This window comes from Chiroxiphia lanceolata, chromosome 1 (genome assembly GCF_009829145.1).
Source record: "Chiroxiphia lanceolata isolate bChiLan1 chromosome 1, bChiLan1.pri, whole genome shotgun sequence".
Lineage (NCBI taxonomy): Eukaryota > Metazoa > Chordata > Aves > Passeriformes > Pipridae > Chiroxiphia > Chiroxiphia lanceolata.
In genome coordinates, this window is record NC_045637.1 from 10,169,727 (window position 1) to 10,193,022 (window position 23,296).

The 23,296-nt window shown below is 39.8% G+C and overlaps 1 protein-coding gene across 5 annotated transcripts in view; it reads left to right on the forward strand.

Moving 5' to 3' along the window:
• The window catches only part of CYRIB (CYFIP related Rac1 interactor B), a 98,090-nt gene that overhangs the window by 36,336 nt on the left and 38,458 nt on the right, over nucleotides 1-23,296 (forward strand). For all 5 annotated transcript variants that reach the window (XM_032683159.1, XM_032683167.1, XM_032683174.1 and 2 more), the window contains exon 2: nucleotides 17,822-17,894. The gene's annotated coding sequence lies outside the window, so the exon portion shown is untranslated. The remainder of the gene's footprint in view (nucleotides 1-17,821; nucleotides 17,895-23,296) is intronic.

Here is a 23,296-nt window from a genome sequence, read left to right on the forward strand (position 1 = left end):
TTTCTGAAGTAGTCATAAGTCAGGATTTCATGTCCTTCCTGTGGTAGTCTTGGTTATAAAAGATACTGAATGATTATTCCTGTATCATGATTTGGTGTGGAAGGTGACTTTCTAAACCTGCTGATGTGGGGCTCTTATTAAATAACCCCCCATCATTTGCATCAGTCTACTTGTTAGCATTTCTTGCTCTGCTAATTCAAATTTTGTGATGGAGGTAAGCTTAAGTTGGAGTCTTTTCTGCTGCTATGTCCGGCAGGGGAAACAGGTTAACCTGCTGAATTGATAAGAAACAAGTTCTCCCTCTTTTTCTTTGTGTGAAGCTACCCGTGGTGTTAAAAGTGGGGAGAAGGAAGGGCAGGAAGAAAATATTTGCTGATTAACAGCTACTGTAGTTTGCAAAGAGAATTGCACTTACCCTGTTGGACAGTCTTGTTTAGCATGGAATTGTACAGTTCTGCTTAAGGATAGTGATGTATTTATTTTGTGGTTACTTTTTTGTGCTGGTGGTGGGTTTTTTCCCTTTATGAGAATGATGTAAAAACTGAATTGTTGATATTGGTCTGCACGAAACTTGAACTTGATGGGTTTTACTGCTTGAAAGTGGGACTTTTCTGCTAGCAGATATAGTTGGTTTTTAGTTACAGTGATTCCTGTTTGTACTAAAATACTGTGTAAACTGATTTTTTTGTAGCCATTTTGGTGGTGTTGCTTTTTCTGAAGATAATAGCCTGTGTATCATTTGGCATGCTACATGAAAAAAACAAGAGTGAAGGTGTAACAAGAACTTAAATAAAGTAACGCAAGCAACTCTCAACTACACCATGGCTTCCTACCCACTCCCAGCACCCCAGTCTCCATTTTGTCCCTGTTGCAGGTTTAATTCCATCACCCTAGTGCTGACTGAGAGAGCCTTGCACCTGCTGGGTAGGTTTGGAAAGGTGCTTCTATGCTTTTTCCCCCACTTTTCAAACCTACCAGGCTGGGCTGGTGGGAAGGCTGTCCCTATATTCCATCAGAGCTCTGGGGGTCCGGTCCTGGTGGTGTTGAGTTGCTCGAGTCTCAGAACGGTGTTGGAGGGATGTCACAGTCGGAGATGGGCAGCTCCATGGGCAGTGAGACCAAGGCAGAGCTGTAGTGGGAGATGCCTCTGCTGGTACCACCAGGATCCCCAGGCACAGGGATGTTGCTGGGACCATCCTGGCTGACCAAGTCTGGTATCATCTCATTGGGCAGTGTCAGGTGTCCTACTGGGTCCCCAATAGCTTGGATGTTGTGGGCAGCACAGTGGCTGAGGATGTTGAGGTCCAGCAAGGCCACCTGCAAGGTTTGGAACCTGGGTCCAGGCAAGCCCTGGTATCAGTAGAGTTTGGGGGGATGAGGGAATTAAGAGCAGCCCTGAGGAGAAGGGCTTGGGGATGTTGGTGGATGAAAAGCTCAACATGAGCCGTCAATATGTGCTTGTATCCTGGAAAGCCAACTGTGTCCTGGGCTGCATCGAAAGCAGGGGGAGACATCCACTTTCATGAGACCTTATCTGGAGTAGTGTCCAGCTCAGGAGTCCTCAGCACAGCAAAGGCATGGACCTGTTGGAGTGAGTCCAGAAGAGGCTCACAAAAACAGAGGGATGGAGCACCTGTGAAGGCAGGTGAAAAGAACTGGGGTGGTTCAGCCTGGAGAAGAGAAGGCTCTGGGGAGACCTTAGAGCACCTCCCAGTATCAAAACAGGGATTATAAGACAGATGGGGACAGACTTTTTATATGGGCCTGTTCCAATAGCACAAGGGGCAATGGTTTTAAACTGAGGTCAGATTGAGACTAGATATAAGGAAGAAAATTTTACAATGACAGTAGTGAAACACTGGTACAGGTTGAGAGAGGTGGTAGATGCCCCATCCCTGAAAGCATTGAGAGTCAGGTCTGAGCAACCTGATCGATTTGAAAATGTCCCTTGCCATGGCAGGGGGTTGGACTAGATGACCTTTACAGGTCTCTTCCAACCCAAACCCTTCTGATTCTGTGCTTCTTGGCAGTGATGTGTTGGGAAAATCTGGTTTGAGATGTTTCTCTGGTCTGGTGATGTGTGTTGATTTTGCATTATGCGTTCATGGTCTCAGTTGCCTGTTTGGTCTTCTTGTGTTAAGGATGAGGTGAGTAGTTCATCAGAACAACTTAAAGCAAATTAATTTTTGGACTTGTGAATGTTTTGATCAGTTGTGCAGCTTTTACTGTCCTTTACTATTAGTAAAGAAGCAGCAGTTGCACAAACACATAGCTGAACATTCTCAACCAGCAAAATTGAAATGAGCTTAACTTTTTTCCTGGCTAAAACCAATGAACAGTTTGTCCTAATCTGAAGTGTATCCAAAGGCAGTCAGTAACATTGTCGAGGAAAGGTAGAATTTACTCACCCTCAGGTACTAATTGTGATTTATATTTTCTTGTGATACTGTGCTGCTAGGGAAAGTAGCCTGGGAAACTACAGGTGTATGTAATGCTGGCAGTTGGTGGAATATCCTAAAGATCCAAGATTTTATTGGTTTGCATTTCATGGTAAACGTAAGCCCTACCGAGAAGTTAAGGAGGACATCCTTCCATGTTCAGATTTCTTTCAAACTAGTGTTGTACTTCTGGTCTTTTCAGAAGTATATTCAAAATGTGATGTGTCTGTGCATTACGGTCATTATTTAAGACCATGGTTTACTAACCTGTTGCCTCAAAGCAAACTTGAGTTTCAAGTACTGGCCTCCCCAGATAGTTCTGACAGACTATTCTTTTTAAAGAAAATTGGAAACCACCATCTTTGTAGTGATGTCATATTCACAAAGAAACCCAAATTTGAAAATACATCTTAGTATAAAACTGACATAAACTGTGTATGTATATGGAATGGTAATTTGGCAAAAAAAAATATTTGTTAGTGACTTCTTTTCAGCTTACCAGAATTTTGACTGCCGAGCAGCAGCTTTTTGTGCACGTGTGTAAAGATGAGCAGGAAATGACACATGGCAGATCATTTTGTGGCTACTGTTAAAGTAACTGGCTTAGTCCTATAAAGGGTATCTGGGGAAATGAAAAAAAATTTTACACATTCCAGCAAATTCTTTTTGCTGTTATCTCTGTTGTACATGGACAAAGTACCTTTTCCTTTTTATATCTCAGCATTCATTAAACACCATTTGGTTAGATCTGACTTTAAATGGCTACATGGAACACTATCTCACGAGAATGGAGAGAATTTTTCACCCCGTGATACTGCTGAAAGTGGTGTTAAGTAGAAGGACTTGGCTCAGCTGTATGAAGGATAGCATGAAAGGTTAGGAAAAAAAAGGAAAGAAACCAAACCAAAACTCAACTGATAATAAAACTCTGGTTTTTAAACTCAGAAGGCAAGATGGTTTCACTACAAAAGCATAGTGCTCATGGTGACAGAGCTGAGTTTTCTGGGGAACTTCTGAGTATTTGACAATCTTGATGCTGTTGCAGTCTAAAGAGTAAAGCAAATGGGAGAGAAATCTTGGTTTATTCTTAGGAGTTGGGAGGAATTGTGTTGAATAAACATGCAAAGTACAACCAAAATCTGTTTGAGTCCATAACAGTAACGTGTTGACTGACTGTCATGCATTTTGTGTTGAGGGCTGTGTGTGCTTGGGATTGGAATTAGGCTGAAGTGTGAATTAGTGTGAATGGCAACACCTTTGGAATAAAAGGTGGTTGATGAAAAGTCGCATTTTTTACTCCAATCTGCAAACAAGAAAGTTGACATTGTTTTTAATGGTTAGATGGAGGGAAAATGTAAGTGTATACAGATATTAAATCCTGCAAGTACTTGACAGGCAGAATTTCTCTCTTGTAACAGAGACGTTGATGGAAGTTTGACTTTGGTGAAAAGACAAGCTGCTACATAACTACAGCTGCTTTCTTGGAACTAGTTGCAATTTTCTTCTCAATTACAGCATGGCTTTAACTGTGTTCCTGGCATGATGGCCTTCTCCCCCTGCCCAATTTTTATAATGTTGTTTTTTTTTTTTAATTTCCTGCTTTCTCAGAGTTAACCTTTCTGTGCTGTACAGCAATAAAAGATCTGTCTTCTTGTGTCCCCTGGGAGATAATGGGAGCAGGTGATAAAGTGGTTAATATTGCCTCCTACCACTGCCTCTGTCTAGTAGCTCCTTCTAAGCTTAAATAAATTTGTAGCAGTTCTGTTTGGCATTTATAGTTCATTACATTCATTTTCAATTTTAGGTTTTTAAGTCTGAAAGTCTTATATCTCAGGGCTTTTCCTCTGACAGTATCAACCTTGTAAAGAAGTGGCAATAATTCTTACTAATCCAGTTTCAATAAACTGTTGTCACTGACAAGTTACTTGTAAGGGGGACCTGAAAGGGTTATGTCTTATGAAATTCCATCATCCTTTGTGCTTTTAGATATGGGGGTTTTTTAAGGAAAAAAAAAGCTGATAATTCAGACCAACTGATCTTATTTTTTGTTGGGAGGACAGATGGACATTTTCAGGTCTGATGATAGAGCAAATCTTTAAGCTAGGAACCACTTGCTGTCTTGCAGATACCTCTTAAAGGACGTCCTCACATCGAAGTTGTGAAGGCAAATGCTTTAAATAAAACTTTGGAGATAAATGTAATCCTGTGATCTTTGTCACAAGCAATCTCCACTGTCAGATTCAGGAATAATATGGGATTGATTACCTTGATGCCTGCCTTTGAATTCTGTATAGTTGTGCTATTTTAATATTAATTTTATATGCACTTTAGAATATAATGGGACACTCCCTTAACCATTCTGCCAATGAAGAATACTTCGAGAATGCATTTCTTTGTGGTTATAGCTATGTAGAGACAGTGTAAATTAAAGAATGTTTTAAAACTGAAAGTACATTAATCTAGACTGACTGAACAGATATTGGGTCTTGCTTAACTTCTCCTTTTAGTCAAGTAACAGTGGTAGGCTGAAAGTCTGCCTGCACTTAACTGTGATACAGTACAGCTGTATAAATTAATGTTTCGAGTTAAATCTTATAAATCTCTGAGTTGAGAGATTTATAAGAACAAGGCTGGTAGCTGCAGATACTTCATTTTCCCCTCAGGTAAGTTCAAAGACGACCTCATATTTGAATAATTTGTCTAGGGACTTGCTTCCATACACAGAGATTTCTCCCAGACTTGTACTATTTTGGCCTGGTCTCTTATCCTCAAATACTTGTAGGACAGTTTTTTGTCCTTCCTAACTAAGCTGAGGCTCTGGAACTGCTTCCTCTTTGCCTTCAGAAATGGAAAAAAAAATGCCTGTGCACGTTGGGCAGGTTTCGGTTTCTTTAACTTAGAATTGAGTCTGTTTTAGTCTCTGAGTATCTATTCTGTAAAAAGAGAAAAGTAGACTTGGTTAGAATTTTTGAAAGCAGAACCAAAATCTTGAAGCTCGACCTCTTCAGAAATGCTTGTTTTCCCTTAAGATACACAGTTAGACATTTTTAAAGAGTAAACAGACCAGAAAGAAATTTTTTATCCTTCAGCACAGAGCTGCACACTGAGGAGAAGGCTGAAAGCTATGAATTTGCATGTTGGAACTGGCGTTTATGGTGGTGACTTTAAACTGTGTTGCAACTCTTGAGTGCTTTACTGATTTGAATATTTCTGATAACAATGCTTCCACACCATAGGAGCCTGGTGAGGGTGAGGAAGCATGCAGCTTGACGGCAGATTAAAAATCAGCAACAGTGGCACAGATAATATAACTTATTAAAAACTTTGTTAATACTTAGGCTTTCAAAATGTTTCATAGTTAAGAAAACTTCAGGGGAACTCTGATTTCTGATGAAATGTAGCAATAAGTTCAGATTAAACCACTAAACTATTACGTTGTTCTTTTGTAGAGCATGTTTCTAACTCAAATTGTGAAGGATGCTGATGTGGCTGAGTGAAATTTAGAGTACTTTTTGTGCAAAGAGTGAGATGTTTAGGGCTCACTACCTCACTTCTTTTTTTCCATTGGAAATATCTAAAATGGTATAAGATGTGAAATGCATATCCCATATTTAAGCAATTTGTTTACTCACTAGGATACCTAATGGAACACTGGCATTCATAAAATTGATGGCATGAAATATTAATTCAGTTTAAGCCAGAAATTCCAAAGCTACACTTCTTTTGTGGGTGTGAGACAGCAGCTTTGTGGGAGCCTAAGGTACTTTAGAGTATAGTGACTATATTAAAAAACTTCCCATCAACAGAAGCATTCAGATGAGTCGGATGGATCAGGTATATCCGTCAGTGGCCTGGTCTCTGTCTGTGTTTCTCTTTCTGCCCCTCTCCACCACCCCTTTTGTGTTACTATCTAGTCTTAAGTAAGCTGCTTTTCACCTTGTATGTCTTTTAAACTTTCATGTCATTCTGTGTAAGTGTGACTTAATTCTACTTGAGTTTGTATACTGGGGAATGATCCTGTTTGCCATTCCCCTGCTCTTGCGGATGGACATACCCAGGGAATGAAGTGTTCTACCTTTGGTCTTACGGATATGGGCTTATGACAATAAACTAGAAAGAGCTGCAGCTGGAAGGCAGTTGAGAGTCTCTGCCTTTAGGTAGTAAGTTTTACTGGCTAGTAGAAAAGTTATAGCTGTGTTTTCTGAAATAAATCTGCTTCAGTGACTTGGCACTACCTCAATGTACCTTTTTGGAACAGTGATCCCTTGACATAAGTGAGTGCTGAAGCAGCTCTTTCCCATTACAGACAGTGCTCAGTGGAAGAAACTAAATGTCTGTAAAATGCTGTTTGATAATTTGTTATTATAATCAAAACTTTGACAGTATCTACAGGAGTTTAAGGTTAGGAAGCAGCTGTTCCTTCTTTGGAGTTTAGTTTCCTACCATGCATTGCTCTCGTGGTGCTGTGTATGTGCACCAAGGCAGCGCGTGAGGCTCCAGAAACTGCCTTACAAATATGGGGTTTCTCGCAACTAGCGTGAATTAGTTCTCATAAATGTTGTGTTCTCATAAATGTTGTCACATCAGCAGGATGTGACAACTCTGTACCTGAAGTTACAGGTTTTGAATCCACTTCTTGTGGCAGTGGTACATTTTATTTGGAGGTTTCAGTGTTGGCAAAGAAACTATAGATGCTTGTGCCCTCTGCTATCTGTTAAGAATGTGACATGGAACCAGAGTTGGAGATGCCACTTTTGTGAACTACCATTGTTTCTCTGCCTGATTTCTTGAGAACTTTTTTCACATTCTCATGAGCTGCTTTATAACTTCTGTCATAACTGTGGTGTTCTTGATCATGGAGGATACTCTGTCCGAGGAACAAACCAAGAAGGTGGTTTTAGTTTTCTAAAGTGTGGTTTATTTTTCAGACTATTGTTATATGAGAGGGGGATGGAATTTATTGTTATATGAGAGGGGGATCCTGATAATGGTTTGAGCACAAATTTATCTTTGACTCTAAGGCTCCTTCCATGAGAGCAGCTTTTTCTATAAATTTGATTTAAATACACCTAGTAGAATGCATATTATACTCTTACACTCAATTTTCATCTTAGAAAGTTGTCCCAGTGTAGGTTCGGCATTGTTTTTAATAAGTTTGTTCTAAGTACAAGACACTTTAGGACATTCCTCTGTAATAATCCAGCAGTAACCAGCGATGCAGTTGGTTGACCTGGATGAAACATTTCCCCCCCTCAAGCACATTGTGTTTAACATGTGCATCTTTTCGGGGGTTTTAAATTATTTTTATTTGTAATCTCTGTAAAAAGATGGTTTGATCAGCAATTTGGAATATTTGCATGTTTTTTTTTATTATTATTCAAAGTAGTCTTAATAAAAGATTTTTTGGGGGCAGAACTATAATGTACATATTGAAGTGAAGTTACTGTTTGTTATGTCCAGGATTAGACTGGGCTGTCTCAAGTGATTAGTTAACTTCTTACTGTCTGTAGGGCCTTATCTTAAAGGCTTAAGAAGCTCAAGTATTCAGCAGTAAAGCAGTAACTTCCATTATTTTTGATGTTGATGGATGAGAGTTTAACAAGAATATCTTTGTTAGATAGGAGTGCAGTGTCTGATTTTTTGAGTCTGTAATGCTTCAGCAACTTCTGTCTGTAACATGATGTAGTTGCAGAGATTTTAGAGGCGTTCTACGTGTGTGCTTCACCCAGTGTATCCTCACTGACTGCGTTGAAGGATCACTAAATAGCCTCCTCTGTGCTTACCCCCTTCAAGATTCATCCATTGCTGCCCTTAGTAACTCTTGGTGTAGCAGAATTCAAAGACTGCACACCTGGCTAAAGTCCTGCTCTACTCAGTGTTGGATGTTTTGCCTCATCACTAAGAAAGATAAGATAAGAAACTGGGGCACAGCAACGTTAATTACCTGGAAGCAAATAGGAAGTCTGTAGTAAAAACGGGGATGAAATGCGTTTCCCTGTTAACTGCAATGTTAGACTGAGTTTCTGTATCTGAATGATTCCTAATAAAACATCTTTATAAGATAGAAGCAAGGTTAGTAATAGCCTTTGGAACTCTTTTAATTTCTCTGCAGCGATACATTAACTGAAAGTGCATCCAAGTGAAAACCTTTCATTCCTTCAGATCTGGAAGATCTTAGTCATTGTTGATGGATTTGTTTTTTTCTTTTTAATACTGTTTTTGCTGATACTTGTATTTTTAAGCAAATAACTAATTTTCCACAAAAATATGAGAGATGGGGGCTGAGAAGGCCAACATCCATTTCTAGATTTGAGTGGTAAAATAATGAATAAGTTAATGTTTGTCTTGTCTTAATCTTTAAAAACCAGACTAATTTTTATTGAAAGACAGAAAAGCTACAGGAAGCCTCTTGATCAGCCAAAGGGGTTTTGCATTACTCTTTATGAAGTCAGCCTCCCTTTGTTATTGTGCTTTCTGTGGTGCTTATGGCAGTACCATAAGGCAAAAGTAATTTTATAGTTTAGCCACGGTGACAAGCGTATCTTTATTAATGAGATTTATTGTTATGTAAGTCTTCTCACTTCCTCTGTCTTGTTTTTGTCATTTTCCAGTATTCAGAGATTGCTGGAAAATGTCTGCTGTGTTGGAAAGTTCCTGCTACAGGAGGTTCTGCTATAAGAACACCCATAAATCATCCAGTTCTTTGGCACTGTCTTTGCCACATGAGATGTCCCTGATAAATTGTGTAAGTTCATGTATAGCAATGCAAATAGTTCCATAGTAGGTAATGTTTGTTCTAGCTCATGCTGGGCACAGCGACCCTCACACTAAACCCTGTCTATTGTGAAAGTTAACCAGCCTCACTTATTCTGAGACTGCTTCCCACACAGATGATATGGAAGCTTTCTGTAGTTGAAGCCAACAAGGCTTCAGTCAGTCCTGTTACAGCAGATGATTTAACTTCTCTGAGTGCTCTTAACTCTGTGTGTGTGTGTGTGTAGCCTTTTCCTGTCAGCAGCCAGACACGTATATGGTGTGCAATTAATCTGTGCATCTGTACGCCATCCAACACGCCCTGTAGGCACTGAATCATAGTCCTTGAACAGATGACTACTACAGCACCACGTGATAGATCCAGTTTCTTCCTAGAAGGCATCGATGGTGCGTGTGCACACGCTTTCATTTATACCTCTCGCCAAGCTGGAGTTTCCTCCTGGGCTTCTGTTACACAACTCTTGTCACACTTTTCCGGTTACCGTGTCTCTGAAGAGCTCAGGAACCTCTACCTTCCATTTGGTTGGACATTAACCTCGTACGTGGTGCTGCCCATGCTCTGACTGCACGGTGTGGGAAGGGCCCTGTGGGTTTCTCCTGAAGGAGCAGCCTGAAGCACGATCCACCTGTAGAGCAACTCTCTCACAGTGTGGTTTGATGGAGTCCCTGATCTAAATTTGGAGATTGCAAAAGCCAGGCACCTTGATTTCAAGTCTGGTTACACTTATTAGTACAATTTATCCCTGTTATTCAGTGGTACTCTTGAACCTGGTGGTCCTAGGACTTTTTTGTGATACCTGAAGTCCTTGTACTAATGATACTCTTGTTGTGTGTGTATCTACTTGCAAATTAATGGTTAGGAGGTGAAGGGAAGCTGCTATATATGCATGTCTGCTGTTGGAGTTTTACTTATGTACAGCAACTTTGTGTCTACCAGAATTATGCTGGCCATGATTCCCCAATTTTATGTGATACAGTTCCTTTGCTTCGTGTGTATATTTAATTGAGTTTTATGGCTGCATTTCTTTGTAAAAAAACTCTATGTCAAAATCCATTAGTCTTCAGGTAAGCCTTATTGTAGCAAAAAACCTTTGTAGTGTGACAAGTCTCTAAATAAAAATAATATTTTTTTTTTTATTTGACCTCTGTTCCAGGATAAAGTTTGAGTTGAAAAGCATGAACTGATTCCCTTGTTGCAGTCTCTAGAACATGTATGTGACTATTTGAGTGTTGGTGTTTGTTATTTCACTTAAGCAGAAAAATGTAAGACTTGTTCTTAAATGCTTCCTTTGTTACTCCAAATACAGGGTAATATAGAAAAATTGTTGTGCTCCTGTTTTGAATGAGGTTGCAATATGCACGTTAAATGTAGGAAAAATGCCTCTGGAGATGATGGCTTCTGCAAGGACCCTTTGAACAAAGATCTTGTGCTCTCTCAGTGCAGATCTAAATAGGAGGATGTGAGAGTGTAAGAATGACTTAAAATTCATCAGATTTCCTGTGCAGAAACAGGAGTCCAGTTGCCTTTAATGTCTCGCTAGTGAGAAGCGGATGTAAAAGCTGAGACAGCCTGCAGACAACCTTCTGGGGGTAAAGCTTCCTACTCCAAGGTCTCAAAACATAAGCTTTGCTGTATTTTTTTTTTTTTTAAGCAAATATTGGTTCCTAAAAAGATCATTCAGACTGCTTAAGCTAAGAGCTTAAATTATTTACACATCAGATAAAGTTAGGTACTGTAAACATTGCTAAGAGCTGGAACTAATTCCTGCCTCTCTGTAGAGTAGATAACAAGCTTGTCTAAATCCAGAGGAATAGGAAACAGAAGGGGAAAAAAAAGGATGTATTGACCAACTGTCCAGAGCTGGGGATTCATAGCATCTTTCCTCTGCCCTTCCCTCCTCTTCAGAGGTTTTAAATGGTAGACTCTGGCATAATAACCTACTGATGGTAGCATAAGGGACACTTCACTCTACCCTCTATTTGAGGAGTCTTTAATTCATTGTCTACCTGTGAACCAGGCTGGTGCCTTTCTTCCAGCTGAGACTGGGACACTTTATGAGTAAAAATATGACGGACGCTGAAGCTGGGACGTGTTATGAATAGGGGTTTAAGGTGTGCATCCAGGAAAGACTAAGCACAGCAGAGCCTGGTGAGAAGGAATTTTGTGAAGTGGGGGAAAGTCTTTTGTGTGTAGTCTTTGCTTACAATAGATCTCTGTCCAGTGGAAATCTTAAACTGTACTTGGAGTTGGGATATTCAGCTTCTCTCCTATGGTTACGAGCCTTAACTTATTGAAGGGTTTGTGTAGCTTGCTCATAACTTTAACAGCTAAAGCTCTTAGAAAGCAGAACTCCTGGTCTGCTGATTCTGGTCACACAGGGACCTTTTATTGTGGATAGTAGAATTAGGACTGGTCTGATGTTGATTCTATGGGGTAATTCCTGGTTTCTGCAACGTAATTCAGTGCCTTGGTCGAGTGTTATGTATCCAAGGAGAAAACATGCATTAACTGAGATCTGGGATCAAAAGATATGTGGTGCCTGTACTTGAGAGGGAGGAAGCATTCCGGGTTGTGCCTGTTCTCTGTATGACAAAAAGTAACTTGCTCCTGACATTTCTGACTAAGTTTGTATGAGTTACATGATCTGAACTTGATTGTCTTCCTCCTTTGTATTGAATCAAGAACATTATCTCACTGGGAGTAGGAAAAGATTAGTCCTGTTTCAGTCTCTGTATAACTGTATGTATGTGCCCTTTTCAGCCTGCTCTGGAAACCTGCTCTGTAACTAATCTGGAGAACATGTCATCTGTGTGCTGCCTCTTCATCTCTAAGTTGAGTCGCTCTAAGGGCTTTAGTCACTGTCTAAGGAGTAGCTCTGTTTTAAAAGGGAACTGGAGAAAATACTCATCATGTTTTTTCAAGTCCAGCATCAAATATATTCTTCTCTGCCCATAGTTAAACTTTAAGCCTGGCCTCTATAAGAGTATTCAGATGATTGGCATCATTACAGTTCCACTTCCACATTTGTCTTTGAAACTGAGGAATATGCTCATTATATGGCTAAATGGAATAGGTATTTAGCAATTTCAGTTTGGTTGGTTTTTTGCACAAGAGCTACCCTCTTATTGCTGCATTTACAGTAAATATAGGCATAAGTTCCTGAGCTCTAAGAAGCTGGGTGAATAAGGGCTTGAAGGTAAGTAGTGGTCTGGTGATAGAACTTCTGCAGTGTGAGCAAACTCTACTGGAACTGAAGCATGTACTATTCCCAATTGTAATTAATAAATAATTTTAAAAAAAGGTGATAAGGGTAGTCACCTGCTAGGATTCAGTCCTTCTGTAGTACTTAAAGTTATTTTGAAAAACCTGTGTTTTTAAGGGAAGTTGCTAAACCATGCCACAGTACTGAACTTGAAATATCAAGTCCAGTATTTGAAAGCTGCAATACGGCACTGACAGGAGAAAGTATTTACAGATGGAAATCCTTTCTATGACTTTGGAATAATTAACAGAGGAAAAACTGGTCAGTGCTCTGTTGGTAAATTATACTTCAATGAATGCATTGTGTTGGGCTGATAATACTTTAAACCTGTGACAAATGTTTGCTGTGGGACAAAGGAAGGTTATGTGTGTCTTTTCCCTCCGTGTCTTTGCAACTCTTAATGAACTGGATGATCTTCATTTACACACAAAATTGGCTTCTGGTACATTAATATGTTTTGTTGTTTTGCAGATCAAACCTATAAGGAATAGCATGCTTAAATCCTATAACTGATGCTGTTCTGGTGAATGAAGAAAAGTAATAATTTGATGTTGAAAATGGTCAGGGTGTCACTAGAGTGCTATGGTGTTACGTCGAAGCAGAGCTACAGTCTTCTGGAGGCAGATAGTCTTAACTTCAAACGTGTCTTAGCATCAGTGTTATTAACTGTATGATGTACAGGTGAAGCTCAGACTATTGAGTTTTAGTGTAATTACTTTGATCTTAAACACTTGGTTTCATTTCTGTCCTGGAAATAGAGGAATGAGAACTTACTTTTTCAGCAGTGTAGAAGTAAATTTGGAGATTTTTTTTCATAGTTCTCTGACTACCAATTCTTCAGATCACAGGAGAATTTCCTCTTTCAACTGAAAATTAAAGTTTTGGCAATATGTGTTTGTAAGGGAAAAAATAGTCTGTATCATTTTAGTGAGCTATAAAATTCTCGAGTTTTGCTTGTCATGGAACTATCTGTGAATTCTAGTATTTGTAGGTGTTCCTATTTTTGTAGGACACTGATTGTGTTGCTTTCTGCCTCTTCTTTTGTAGCTGCCTTATTATGAAGAGTAGCCTGCCAAAAGCTCCACAGGGATTATTTTGACTGCTCAATGTATGTGCTGTGTGTTATGTCTGACAACAGAATTGTTTGTAAACTATCATAAGCCTTCTGATAGTTATCTTTATGGCTTATTTTTTTCTTTAACTCATTTTGTATACTGTACTTTTCAGATATCTCTTATCATGGGCTGTTGTCTCTAGCAGTCTGTTGTGATCTTGTGTCGGGGAGGATACATCACCTTAAATCCACATTGCTGTCTCTTCTATGCATCCTATGCTTTGAGCTAAGCAAAATCAAGCACAGGCAAAGAGGATGTATGTAATGAGGTTTTTGGCTGTGGTTCATGTCTATACAACAGTGTTGGGCATACAGGCTACGTGGAGAGGTGGAGTTACTCCTAAATGTACTTCAGACAAAACTTTTGAGTTGAAATAACCGCATGTTAAGTTGTGAAATCTAAATTTGTCTGGGCCTTTGAAGAGGCGCCGTGTAGGTCACCAATAACAGAGGAAGTAAAATGGCATCTCAGGCCACCCCAGATGGTCACTTCAGTAGTGTCCTTGGGAGGAGAAGTATCCGACTGGAGCAAGGCAAAGACCAGGAGTGTGTGTTATTGGATCAGCAGTTGAGGGTTTGGGCAGAACTTCAAGGCAGATTTTGACCTGTTTCCCTCTGCATCTCAGCCCTGAGTCATCCCTGTAACCTGCTTGTGAAGACTTGTAGCCAGCTCTGACACAGGGCTTACCTGGGGTGTGAGTGGCAGTCTTGCTTTAGTGGTGGCAAAGACTGCAAAATTATTTATGTTAACTTCAAGCCCCTACATAGAAGCTGCTGTATCTGATGGTAACTGCCTGTTTTGCCGCAGTATTTCAGCAAACTCTTATATGGAGTACCCTGAATTTCTCAGTATAACCCATTACCTCATATGTTAGTGGCTTTGCCCTTCTCTCCTGAGGACACAACCATTAATATATTTCTCAGAAGTCTTCTTCCTTATAGCTTAAATGAGTACAAAACTTGGAGGCCTGAGAATCAGTGACTGTGACTCTACCTGTTGGAACATGTACACCCGAGAAAAGCGAACACTGAGATTCACAGAAGGCTCTTTGCATCTTCATGGTTAATGGTTTTCTTGAGCATGAATTTTGTATAGAGCACGAGATTTAATCAGGTGCTGTACTTCAGAGTTTAATTCCGCCTTCCCCTTAAGTGACAGAACTAATGAAGTAAGGGATGGTCACTTAAATGAATAGATGAAGTCTCCCTAATTTAGCAGTAACAAGTGGGTTTATTGTCTGCTTCCTTCTTTTGAACTCACCATCCTATAAAGTTATGCCAACACAGCGTGTGGAGGGCAAGCAAGGATATCTCCTGGGAATGAGCTTACTCTTTTGTTGTTCACCTGCTATTCTCATTAGCCTGTCAAAGAAACTGTGTTAATTTGCTCCACAAAGGTCTACTGAAATTAAGAAAATTAGTTTGTGAACAAATTTTATCTGAAAACTAAGATGGCACCTAATTTGATTTTTCTCAGCTGTGTTATTTTTGCCATAGGTTACAGTTTGGGCATCTGTTGTTTAAAAAAAAAAAAGTTCTCTTGACAGGTTTTATGGACTGAACTGGATTAATCTAGATCATGTATAAGGAATTGTTGCCTTGAAAGCTATAGAAATCTTCCAAAGGGATCACCTGTCTGCAGCTTTCTCTGTGTGATCCCACTCCAGCACCCCTGTGTTTCCCACGTGCAGTGCTGCTCCTGGCCAGCGTGCCTGTGCAGCAGCCTCTTACCTCTCCAGTTCCTCCTGTCACACCAAGCTGTATTCTTTGCCCAGCACTGGCAGATGATGTAGTTCCACACTGCTCATGGATGTTTCCATGATCCCTCCAGTCCACTGTTACCTACAGCTGTTTTGCAGGTTGAATTTTCCCATCCAGAATTGCTCCACAGCTGTTGCTGCTACCACTTGATTCCCTTTCTCACCTAAAAGCCAGTCTACAGAAATGGGTTGCCAGGGAGAAGGAACTACAGCATGGGAAATGCTGAGCAGCCAGGAGTGGGGTCAGTGCAGGACTGGAGAGGCAGAAGAGTCTCCAGCAGGCTTAGGTATTGCTTTCAGTAAAACAAATTCCTGCATGTGTCTTCAGAGATTGAACCATTTGAATTTGGCAACATGATTCTGTGTGCGTTGGTCCAGTGGAAACATAACAAAATTTCTGTTAAACAAAATGATCAGTCATGCTTGGAAAAAAAATCCGTTTCATGGTACTGAATAGGAAGCTTTTCATACTGTAGTGTAACAGGGTAGAAGGAAGTGTTTTTGTGGAATATGTTGAAGGAACTTGCACATGTGGCATTGCATAAATGGTCACTCAGGCAGCAGGACTTTCAATCCTGTTACAGGATGTAGGAAGTGACAGAACTACTGTGCTCAGCTCTTGCCAAGCAGCATGAGTGGAAGGACCTTATGGCTTCCATTCAGAAGTTTTTAAGGGAATTGTTAACTTTATACACTTGCCTGGCAAGAGGACCGTAAATGAAAGGGACTGAAATTGGGTAGTAGAACAATTGTTAAAAGAAAGCCTATGCTTTTAACAGAGTGAATAAGGTGTTTTGGGTGTTTTTTAGATTTCTCCTTCTACAGGAGAGAGAAATAGTGCTTATTACGACATTTACAGAAAAAAGAAAGAAATGATCACATTAATTTGGCAGGCACTTGCTTATCTCAGGTGCTGCCTTGATACAAATTGGCAGAAGTTAGTTTTTTAACGTTTTTCTCCTTTTTTTTTTTTTTTTGCTTTTCAACTGTCTGTTGCAACTGTTTGCTTCAGTGTAGCTGTGAATAGGATCCCTTGATTTTATTTGTCAGTTAAATTTTGCATAATATCTCAGAGTACTTGTTCTTCCGAGCTGTGCTTTTCAGGTTGCAAGTTTTTCCTTTGTGGAGAGGGCAGGAGGCAATGGGTGGTATCTTTTGGTGGTAGTTTTCACTGTGACTAAAATCATTCCCCAGCCTTGATACTTCATAGCTCTTCCCCTTCCCTCTGTGCTTCCCAAGCTGGGACAAATCAGTGATGTTATGGCCTTTGTGATTGGAAAATTCACTGCAAAGCAGCGTATTTTTTGTCAAATGCTTGTTAATCAGGATTACCTGATGAAAGAGAAACTGCTGATAGCTGATTAAATACAAATTAATGCTGAATTTTTCATGCCTCTTCAACTGGATTTGAAATGACATGACAGGGATTTTATATCTCTAAAAGAAGTTTGCGCTAAAAACAGATACATTGCAGAATCTGCTTGACTTTGCTGTAGAAGCAGAAAGAGAATTGGAGTGCAAAATGAGAAGATCACTTTTTGAAAGAAACCTTGAGATGTGACGTATTAGAAGGGTGGATTCTGGTACCAGGAATACCTGAAGTAGGAGCAGCAGTGGTTTTACTGGAGACAGGTTAAGTGGCAGCGCTCAAGTATTTAAATTAGCTGAAATCCCTCATCAGAAGCAGCCTACAAAACCTCAAAGGGATAAGGTTTATGAACCTTTCACTACAATAGAAAGGTACCAGTTTTGACCAGTTCATCATCCAGTTACTGTACTAAAAAAGGTAGACTGCTGTAGAAATCTGCTCCAAATGAACTTAAACACCCTTTGAATGCTTGCAGTGGAATCTGTGCTGCATTTCCACAGGAAATGCTGTTTTGTCTGACCATACAAATAATGTTTTTTTTTCTAAAGTAGAAGATTAGCTTTGAAGCAGGAAATCCTGGTTAACATACAGAAAGTTCAGAAAGGTAAAAACTTTCACTAGCTACATTTTTCTTTAACTGATGAAAACTGTAGCAATGAAGCATTTTTTTCCCTGTGTGCAATATGTATATATATAACACTGTAAATAAAGCTTGAACAGAGACCTACTTTTTTTCTGCTGCAATTATGTGTAACTTGGCTCCGTAATGCAGAGATGTAATGCTCTATTTTTTGTGCTGTAACTATATGTAACTTAACTCGGTAATGCTGAGATGCAATGCTCTATTTCTGATGCTTGTGATCATGGCTGGCTAATGGCCTTACTGACTCAGGGTTTGTAAGGATGCCTCTCCATTCACTTGTAATGTTACTTCCATAAAATAACAAGTGTTTTTGAAATTGGTGGGTTTTATTTGCATTCCTGAGGAATTATGTAGGTTCCTTGGCACTGCAGGATCAACTTTGATTTACCCCTGGCACTGGCTTATGTGATTGAAATGCTATATATTATTTGTGTTTAATGGGGTTCTTCTGTTTTTTCAGATCTGAAGACGAGCTGCTGCATTGATTATCTGAAGAAGTCTCTGTTAAGACTGCAAGAAGAGACTACCAGCTGGTAAACATTTCCTTAAGTTTCTTTTCTTGTAGAATGTTTCTTAGTTTTCCATAATATTTCAGACCAAGAAGTACAAAGTATTTTTGTATATATTTTGGATCTATTGAAAGCAAAAAGTAGCTCATGCAATATTTTTTCTTTCTAACTGTCTGTAGCTTACCAGACAAAAGACTCAGTAGCAGTGGGTATTTAAACTGGAATACAAATTGATTAGATTCCTGTTCTTTTGGTAGGAGAAGAAAGACTGGGTTTTTTCCTATATAGGCACATTAAACATTCTCTATTTGCCTTTTTAGCTGAGACAAATACAATGCATCTGTACCCTGTCCTATATAAATATTGTTTGAAGTGTGGTAGTGCAAACAGTGAAACTTCAAATCTGAAGCTTCAGAGTCTGGAGAGAGAAGAAAGGAGGCTTTAGCAGAAGTTCAGATGCTTTGGAAGATGCCATTAATGTGCTTGTAATTGTTCAATGGCTGTTTGCTGAAGCATAATTTTCACTGAAATTATATAATAAAATTAAGGATGTCTCGTAATTTCCAGGCATTTAAAGTCGTGTGCAGGCTGCCTGTAGGTTCAGAGTGGTAAAAGGATCATCAGTGAAGAGCTATGACCACTTAACGGCAGTTTGCCAGCCCATAAGCTAATTTGTTGAGCTATGCTATTACAAGCAATCACAAGAAGACATGAGGATTTAGGACATTTGAGTATGTCTTAGTGTTGATAGTGGGTGCCAGATTTACAGCTCACTTTTCAAATAATTAATGTTATGCATGAAGTAGCAGTTTTCCTCTGTAATTATACCTTACTATCTACCTTCTATGAAACTTGAATCCTACCTTTCTGTTTATTGCCACCACTTGAGCTCCAGGGCTTAGTAAACTTGTGTCAAGAGGGTTCTCAGCCCAGAATGGGGTGATGCAGCTGGGTTCAAGGATGAACATGGAAAGAAGCAGTATCCTAGCCAGTAAGAAAACATTGAGCTTTTATCACTTATGCATTTACAGATGCTTTATTAATCTTCACTTAGTAGTTAATTTGCCTAAATTTTGTAAGCAATTGAGGATAACTTCATGAAGTGTTGTGTGGCTGTTGCAGAGAATATTAAACTACTGTGTTCTGTTACTCTACCAAACCTAGATTAATGATAGGAAAGTTTTGAAGGTTTATAGTGGTCAATAATGTGCATGTTAGAAGTGACGTAGTAAAAACAATGTCTGACTTTTTAGTCTTTTTTTTTTTATATATAAAGATGACTTGCATAGTACAGCTCTTTGTGAGTGGTAATTTCAACACCTTTGTTGGCCATGTAAAGTTGCAGCTCCTGAAGCTAAAATGCATATGAGATTCCTTCCCAAGTACTTAGTTTGAAAGTGCATGTCCTTAAACTTACAGGAGAAAAAACCTATGGTGTGTAGTGTGTCACCATTTGAGGTACCAAAACACTGCATAACCAACGTAAGTTTTGAACCATGTTATAATTATCTGATAGTAATTTTTAGGTTATTACTTTAGATTATTTTGATGGTATATGATGTGAATAAGTAATGTGTGTCTGTCACTAAGTTTGGGTTCATAGCTTGCCCCATACAGAAGACTGAAAAACCCATTAACCTAGAAGCAAAGGACCCTCTGTCCTTTTCCCTGCTTTGGCTTCCTTCCCACCCCATCATCTCCCCATTTCTCTCAGAGAGAGAAGTTTAATAGGATGACCATGCTGACTGGACTGGGTAGTTCTATAAAGTAGTTCTTTGTCTGCAACTGTGGTAAAGTATTTGTCTTAATTCAGCTTAGTTTGTGCTGCCCAAACTTGATTTCACTGTCTCCAGCATTAACTTTGATCTGGGAAGACTGGAGCTGAGAGCCTGCTGAGCTCTATTGCATTTTAGACCTGATGCAGGTCTCAGCTCAGGCCCCCAACTCTGGGAACGTGCTGAAAAGAGAATGTGACACACAGATGCTGCATCCCTTGGGGCAGAGTGTGTCTGGTCCTTGAAGTGGTGCAGACTATCCCAAGTGCGTGTGAGACATGCATGCCCATCTTATCTGGGTGGTATTTCTTCTGGTTAGGATGTTTCAACTGTCCATTATCACAGACACTGAAGGACATATAAAATTTTAGTGTTTGCCCTATTTTCATGTATTAACTGTTCTTTCTCATTATGCTAACTTACTTGTATGGGATTATTTTCCAGAGTATCAGTCATTCAGAAAAGATCTTGATAATTGTCTCCTGCTTTGACGTATAATCTCTGATAATTATTCACTCTCACTTTATAGCGTTATCTCTTGTATGCAGCTTGAACTTGTCTGCATCCTTGAAGATTTAAAAATCTTTACACACAACTTAGAATTGTTCCCCTGTAATGATGATAGGGAGATGTTTTGAGCAAACTGATTAACATGTTGTGGAGTCTTTGTTGAAGGACTAATATTGCACTGTTGGTGGATTAACAGGTTTTGCATTTATGCTAATTTTAGTAAATATGAAAACACCTTCAGTATTATGTTTGCAAAGTGGAAGCAAATGCATACCTGTCACTTTATTAATTTTGAGAACTCTTTGTTGTGGCTTGTACAGCTATCATAAAAGTAGCATTTGTCTGGCTGACACATCATAAATGTTTTGTTTCGTCTTGGGAAGAATCTTTAAAATCTCTTCAGTAACAATGTGAGTCTTTTAGTACAAAGCCCTTCATATATGTTAAATTTAAAAAGAGCAGAAAAGCTTGTTGTACCCTTAACTGTGTGCCTGAAAAAGGTTAGAAGTGAAGGATTTCATTCAGAAGAGATGCTGTATTGAGCGAGGCCTTATTGCATGTGTTTACAGTCTTCTGTATGGCTTTGACTGTTGGGGAACTTTATGTAAAGTCAAATGTGCTGCAAAAAATATGAAGCAAGGTTCTGTTTTGTTTTACTCAGTGCTAAATGTTAAACAAGGAAATAGGTGTTATAAATGTGCAGCTTTTAATGGGTGCTTTCAGAAGGACTTTTTTTTTTCTGGGAAACATATGGAACCAACATAGAAAGTGGTGAAGTTACAAGTGCTTCTGAGCAACTTGAAAAGCTTTCAGTGCAGAGTCTACCAGACACCAACAGCAGAGTAATATGGGAACATGGAGGTAAAAGAATGTTATAGGTTAGAAATCCGAGGGGAAGAATTTTTCTTCCCCCTGCCCCCACTGTAGGAAAGACTGAGTTTGAATGGAAAGGGGGGGCGATTAGCTTTACAAAAGAACCTAGCTGGCCAAACCCCCTTCCTAACAAATGGCCCATCAGAGGCTGGGGGGGGAGAGGGGAGGATTTTTGAGGGGGGTTGCTGGCTCTCCTCAGAAGGGAGAAGTCAGTTTGCTGGGTTCTCTCTCTGGGACGGCCCGGCCCCGGGTGCGGAAAGGAGCGAGAGAGTTGGGAGCTTCGCCTGCGCGGACAGTGCCATCGTGGGAGAGAGGGGGAGCCCCGGAACACAGAGAAGAGAAGGACAACTCTAAACCCGGGCAGATGGAGCTCGTTCAGCCCTGTAAGGCCATCCATCTAAGAGAAGGTCACTCTAAATAAACCTACATCCTGAGGACCTCGCTGCCACCGTCCAAGCTCGCTCAACCCCGGCAGATGAACCTTAGGATTAAAGGGTGGGCTCAGTTCAGCACACACTGTGTCTCACCTAAAAAATCCATTGTGCAGGCTCGAAGGCCTTACCCGCATTTGCAAAGCCCCGTATCACCAGTGCATTTGTAGCAAATGTGGGTAGAGACCTTTCCCAAATCTTCCTTCACGAAGACTGACCGTGATGATGATGATGATGATCTCTGGGACAGAGATGGGGTAGCTGTCTTTGTCTGCAGCTCGGACCTGCTGCGTTTTCATCGGAGAGTTTTTGTGCTCACTGGGAGAAAAAGGAGGAGCCTTGAGACACCGTCATCTGAGGACAACAGTGAGTTCCATGGGGTGGACTGCTTTCCTTTCCCCCTTTCTTCCATTGGGGGAAGGATCCCTGTTTTCTTTTCGGCTTCTCCCATGACCTGAGACCACCCCCCAGACCCCCCTTCCCATGTGGTGACCGCCAGAGCCCAACAGCGCCCCCTGCAGGCCACGACGAGAACTGCAGACTCTGCACCTCCAGCGACCCAGCAGCGCCCCCTGCCGACCGTCACTAGAACTGCGCTAAAAGACAGAGAAGTATTCAGACTTTTTCTTTTGTTTGAAGGGGACGTTTTGGGTACAGGACTATTGTCTAGATTTTTTTTGTGTGTTCTGTTACTGTTCTTGCCAACATACATATATCTTTTAGCAAAGGGCTGTTATTTCTTCTGTTTTTTCCACACTTCCTCGATTAAAGCCCCTTAATTTTGAATTTACAATTGCTGAGAGAGAGGAGTTTGGTTTGTCTCATAACTCATCCTCTTTAGCAATCATTCCAGTCTCTTCAAACTGAGACAAAGAATAATCCACAACAATAAGGTTATAGACTGTAAATACATGAAGAAAAATTGATGTCTTTCTGACAACTGAAACCACTTTTACTTCCTCTTTGTGCCGGTAGTTAAAAACAATCTCCTTTGGTGGCGTTGCTCTAAATATATTGTTGTTGGCTTGCCTGTAAATTGAGCAGAGCCTCTTGAATTGATTTGTCACCCATGTGAAAGTGGGTTTGTGGAAATGGTTCTTAGTACATGGAGTTCAAGTACTTCTTGTGTCTTTGACACTCAAAACATTGTGGTAGAAATTCTGATCATGTTACTAATATTCTACCAGCATGCATTTATTTTGTATTAGTCCCAGTATCTAAGGTAAGGAAGAGGTTCTTTTAGGCTGAACTGAGGTGTCTTCTACTTATTTGCTGTAGTGTATCTTGGAGCTTGTTTTATATGGCTCACTGCAATAGCACAGGAATAGATTGAGGGGCTAAAAGCTTTTATGCAATTCTGTGTTTTTTTAAAGTCTAATAGTGTGTATTATCAGTGTAAATAATCTGCCTGTGCTGAGGCAACTTAATGTGGTATCTTTTCTCCCACGGTAGATGTACAATTACTTAAAACTTTGAATAAAGATTGTATTAATCTGCAAACAATCAATGACAGGATTTTTTTACTATAACCAGGCAGATTTCAGTGTAAACCTCTTCCAAAATATCCTTTTTTTTACATGTAGTAGTCCTACTGCAACATTTAGTGGAATAAGTTTAAAAAGAAGTGAGCTTTGAATTTGGTTTAAAGTCTCATTTAGTAAACTGTATTCTCCTTGAGACTTCAGCCATGTGGATTTGTTTATGAAGGTAAAGCTGCTATTTTTCTCTACCTGTAAATAGTAACTCAGGACAACGTGAACTGTTTAATTCTGTTTGTCTGATGAGTCTTCAAATCAAAGGCATTAATTTAAGGATTGTTTTGACTTTTTGAAAAGTC